The following is a 5145-nucleotide window of genomic DNA, read 5'->3' on the forward strand; positions in this document are numbered from 1 at the left end:
GCCCAGCCCCCCTCCAGTCCCCACATATACAATATCGGTGGCTCTCAAAAGATTTGTAAGAAAGCCCTCTGTTTTTATTTTTCATAAGTGAGAGAGGGCAGACAGAATAGACAAAGATGCCTTGCATGGGTTTGTAACCCGGTAACACTATGCGCTCTCTAGGGTCCAATGGGGTGGAGGGCATTTCTGGTGAGATTCCTAGAAAATTGCAGGTTTGTAACTGAGCAGGGAGAGAAGCCTTGAGCACTTGTTATCTGTGCTGCAATGCATATCGCTCAGATGACCAGAGGCTCCGGTGAGACTCCAGAGCAAAGGGTCCCTTTCCCTTTTCCCGTCCTGCCTCAGGTACATAGACACAGGAAACAGCAGTCAGGACACGGAAGAGACACCTGTGCTTCAGGCTCCCTGCGGCCATTTGTGTAACAGCCAGGATGGGATGGTAAATGGATAGAGAAACCTGGGGCAGGCTGGTGAACACCTGTTATCTCGGCACTGGGAGGTAGTGGTGGAAACAGGAAGAAGGCAGGGAGTTGAAGGCCAGGCTAGCCTTGGCTACCTAGTGTATCCCAGTCCAGCCTGGGCTACATGAGACTCCACCTCAAAACAAACTAGTAAAAAGAGGGAGGAAGAGCAGGAGGAGAAAGAAGAGAAGGAGGAAGAGGAGGAATTAAAATACACACTGTGGAGTACTAATCAGACAAAAGCTTATCATTTTCAACAACACCTACGGTACTGGAGGACGTCAGTTCAGGGGGATGAAGGGAGATGAGTGATTCCACCCACATGTGGAAAAAAGGTGGTGTCAGAGAAGTTAGAGTAGACGAGTAGCTATTGCCAGGTGGTGGTGGCACATGCCTCTAATCCCAGGAACAGGGAGGCAGAGGAAGAGTGTAGGCTAGCCCAGTCTACAGAGTGTTTCAGGCCAGCCAGGGCTATACTGTAAGATAGGTGGTGGTGGCACATGCCTCTAATCCCAGGAACAGGGAGGCAGAGGAAGAGTGTAGGCTAGCCCAGTCTACAGAGTGTTTCAGGCCAGCCAGGGCTATACTGTAAGATACCGTCTTGAAAAACAACAGAACAGAACAGTACCTATCAAAGGTGGACAGGAGGCTGGGAGGCTGGGTCAGTAGGAACAGAGGGGCTGGGATGTGAGTGGGTGACTGAGGTGGTGGGCTGTGTACCTAGCACAGGAAGCCCCCAGTTCTATCTCTAGCAACACATAGACCGTTAGCTGGGTGTGGTGGGGCCTGCGATCCCAGCAGTCGGAAGGTGGAGCCGGGAAAATCAAGATTAAGGTCATTCATTCCTGATTATACAGATAGTTTAGGGATAGCCTGAGCTACATGAGTTCTTGTCTCAAAAAGTAAGCAAACAAAAAGGGAGGTATGAGCATCCTAAAATGCAGAGAGAGAGAGAGAGAGAGAGAGAGAGAGAGAGAGAGAGAGAGAGAGAGAGAGAGAGAGAGGAGGTATGAACAGCCATTCAGAATAGGATAATAAGTGTTGAGGTCTGTCTGTTGCTGTGTAATGCTAAATGCAGACCCCGAGACCTGGTTGCCCCTGAGATGAGAATCAGCATCTAGACCCAAGCAATGCTATGTGACCTTTCCCCAAGTTATTTCTGATTGGTAAAGATGCCGGCGGCAGCTAATAGCTGGGCAGAAGACACATGGGCAGGTGTGTGTGTATGCCTGTTGCCAGGCTTGGGGTCAGAGAACCACCATGACGAGAAGGTGGTGAAGGAAGAACAGCCAGGTACTGTGGGTTAGGAGCCAAGAAAACGTGGCTCTGAAGGCTGCCCAGTTGGAGCTACGAGCAGCCCAGATGAATCACAGTAAGAACGTGGGGCTATTGATAGGTAGATTTAAAAAAAAAATAGAAAGATTGATTTATTTATTTGAGTACACTGTAGCTGTACAGGTGGTTGTGAGCCATCATGTGGTTGCTGGGAATTTGAATTCAGGACCTCTGCTCACTCTGGTTGGCCCTGCTTGCACCGACTTAAAGATTTATTTATTGTTATAAATAAGTACATTGTAGCCGTCAGAAGCTCAATGACACCCAGAAAAGAGCGTCAGAGAGACAGTTGTGAGCCAGCGTGTGGTGGCTGGGATTTGAACTCAGGACCTTTGTTTGGAAGAGCAGCCAGTGCTCTTAACCGCTCAGCCATCTCTCCAGCTCAGGAAAGTAGATCCTAACAGTATGGAGGACAGACAGCTGCTCAGCTCTGGTGCTGATTAAGGCTTATTGTAAATAATAGAAGTTGTGTGTCTTTTATCTGGGAACTAAATGGCCAAAAGCAGAGTAGAAACCCCCGGACTGGGATTAAAAACTTCTACAATGGGCAAGCACTTAAAAAGATGCTTCTGATCAATAGTCATCAAGGAAAGAAACAGAAAAACCACAAAGTGGTCTCACTATACACCCACAAGGATGGTTACCATCTAAAACGTTGACAATGACAAGTGTTGACAAGGGAGTGGTGGAGGGCTTGTGCCACCCCCCTTCCGGAGCCACGGAGAATTGGTCCTACTTCCCTTCTGGAGTCTACTTCTCAACTTCTGAAATAGCTAAGGATGGCTGTGAACTTCTCATTCTCCTGCCCCACCTCCAGAGGGCTGGGGCTATAAATGTGCACCATCACACTCAGTTTTAGGCAGTTCTGGGGTCGGATCCCAGGGTTTTGTTCACGCTAGGCCAGTGCTCTCCCAGCTGAGCTACATCTCCAAGGCTGTTGTGGTTTTAGGACTCAATCTGAAAAGTAGGCTCTACTAGGAACTACACCCCCAGCCCCTCCCTGGGGGATTCTAGGCAGGTGCTCTACCACCGAGCCACGCCCTAGCCACGCCCCCAGCTCCTCACTGGAGGACTCTAGGCGGTGCTCTACCACTGAGCCACGCCCCCAGCCCCCTCCCTGGGGGATTCTAGGCAGGAGCTCTACCACTAAGCCACGCCCCCAGCCCCTGACTCGGGGATTCTAGGCAGGGGCTCTACCATTGAGTCACACCATGTTACTTCATTGAAGTATTATAAAAAGATGTACCCCTAGCCTTCAGGGGGTGGTTTTCTACTGAATTCTGGAACGTTTTTATGACCTGGAACTTTGGATATTCCTTTAACCTTCTGTCTTAGCTTTATTGTGACATCATGCTGGCAGGAGGAGGGCAGGCTGTTTCCTCATCAGTGATTGGCAGAAGCAGAAGTCTAGGTGACTTCTCATGACTGCTGGGTAGGGGTGAGAGTGCCAGCTCCCTGGAGAGGTTTCTATTGATAGTTCAGTAAGCAGAGTCTCCTGGAATACAAGCCCGGTGGTTGGCCAGAGTGAGAGCGTCTTATCAATACCTCCTGATTGGAGGAGACTTGCTGTCCATGCATGGGGCAGTAGGAGAGCCGGGAACAGGACACCATCTTGTTGGATGTGTTGGGGTACTGTGTGCCATGTTGTGAGGGTAGACGATGCCACAGTCAGGGTAGTTCTCCCCTCCTCAGCAAACACCCCTGAAAGTGTTCTTGTAGACGCATCCATCAGGGGCTCATCTTCTGGCTGATTCAAAAGCTAGTCGCATTGACAGAGGATTAACGACTATAGTTAGAATCAATTCATGTCTGTCTTCGTTCTCTCTCTGACCCCTAGATTGAAAACAAGCCGTGTTTGGGACTCTAATCGCATCCTATTGGGTCACCACCACCACCACCACCACCACCAGTTGTCTGCTTTTCCAGCTGTCCATGAAGGGTACCTGAAGGGAAAACAAAAATGAATTTCTATGATCACAGCACTCTGGGGGCGAAGTCGGGAAGGTCTAGAGTTGGAGGCTAGACTGGGTTACAGTAGGTAATATCCAAAAAAAGAAAAAGAAAAAAAGTTTCGAACGTAGCTCAGTTGGTGGAGGGCTTCCTGCCTAGGGTGCAGGAGATGGGGCCAGAGGAGGCAGGAGAATCAGGATTTCAAGGTTATCCTTGGCTGCGTAGTGAGTATGAGGCATATATGAGACTTTGAACTACAAAGCAGGTGGAGGGACTAAAAATTAGAAGAGAAAAAAGAGAAGGTAGAGGGGAAAAGAGAAAAAAAAAAGATAAAGAGGGAAAGGGGGAAGGGAAGAAGAGGTGGAAGAGGATGAAGAAGAAAAGAAAGTAGGAGGAGAAGGAGGGGAAGGAGAAGAAGGGGGAGGAAGAGGAATAGGAGGAGGAAAGGAGGAAGAAAAGGGGAGGAGGAGAGGGATAGGGCAGAGGAGGAGGAGGAGGAGGAGGAGGAGGAGGAGGAGGAGGAGGAGGAGGAGGAGGAGGAGGAGGAGGAGGAGGAGATGAAACCCTGTTTGATTGGGTAGAGACTGGGATGGGCAAGTGGACCGGAAGGAGACAGCAGAGGGAGGGTCTTGAGTGGTCTGTGCAGGGCCAGTTGAGCACCAGCCTGTAAGCCACCTCGCCAACGGAACGGAGACTAATACACTCCGTTGATTTCCAAGTTTATTTAAACTCCAGGGGCCCTTATCACATGCTCCTCCAAACAGCACGAAGTTAAACAAAGCAGGTTTCAAGACCTGCGATGAGAAGTTGATTTAAGATAGGGCTCTATCTGTGGTTACTCAAGCTTAAGTAAGGTTGCAGCTTATCACGGGCAGAGGCACGCTCCGCCGCCGGGCCAGCACCTCCGCTCCACCAGCTGCCTCTGAGCTGAGGTCTGAAGGGAAGTCTTGCTGCCGAGGCTCCCAGGCAGCTCTCTCTCAGGGTATTGAAGAATTGCTTCCGTCCCAGTACACCAGCACTGGTTCTAGGGGTTTAGAACCACAGAGACCATGGTGACAAGGCAAAACCATTAAAGAAAAATGATTCAGCCCCTGGACTGTAGCCCAGCCATAGAAACCCTGCCTAGAAACCCCCAGGGAGGGGCTGGGGGCGTGGCTCAGCGGTAGAGCATTTGCCTGACCTGCATGAGTCCCTAGACCTACTCTCAGTGCTACAAAAAAATAAACTCAAGGACACTTCAAAGCACAGTAAGGTAGAGTCCGTTCTGAGTTGGTAACAGACCATCATGATGGGGTCTCGGGGGTGGGGGTGGAGGTGGGAAAGAGAGACTGGATTCAACTTAGACACAAACCAGGTGAGGTAGGTGGTCATATCTGGTATCTCAGCACTCAGGAGAAAG

The sequence above is a fragment of the Apodemus sylvaticus genome, chromosome 22, assembly GCF_947179515.1.
Source record: "Apodemus sylvaticus chromosome 22, mApoSyl1.1, whole genome shotgun sequence".
NCBI lineage: Eukaryota > Metazoa > Chordata > Mammalia > Rodentia > Muridae > Apodemus > Apodemus sylvaticus.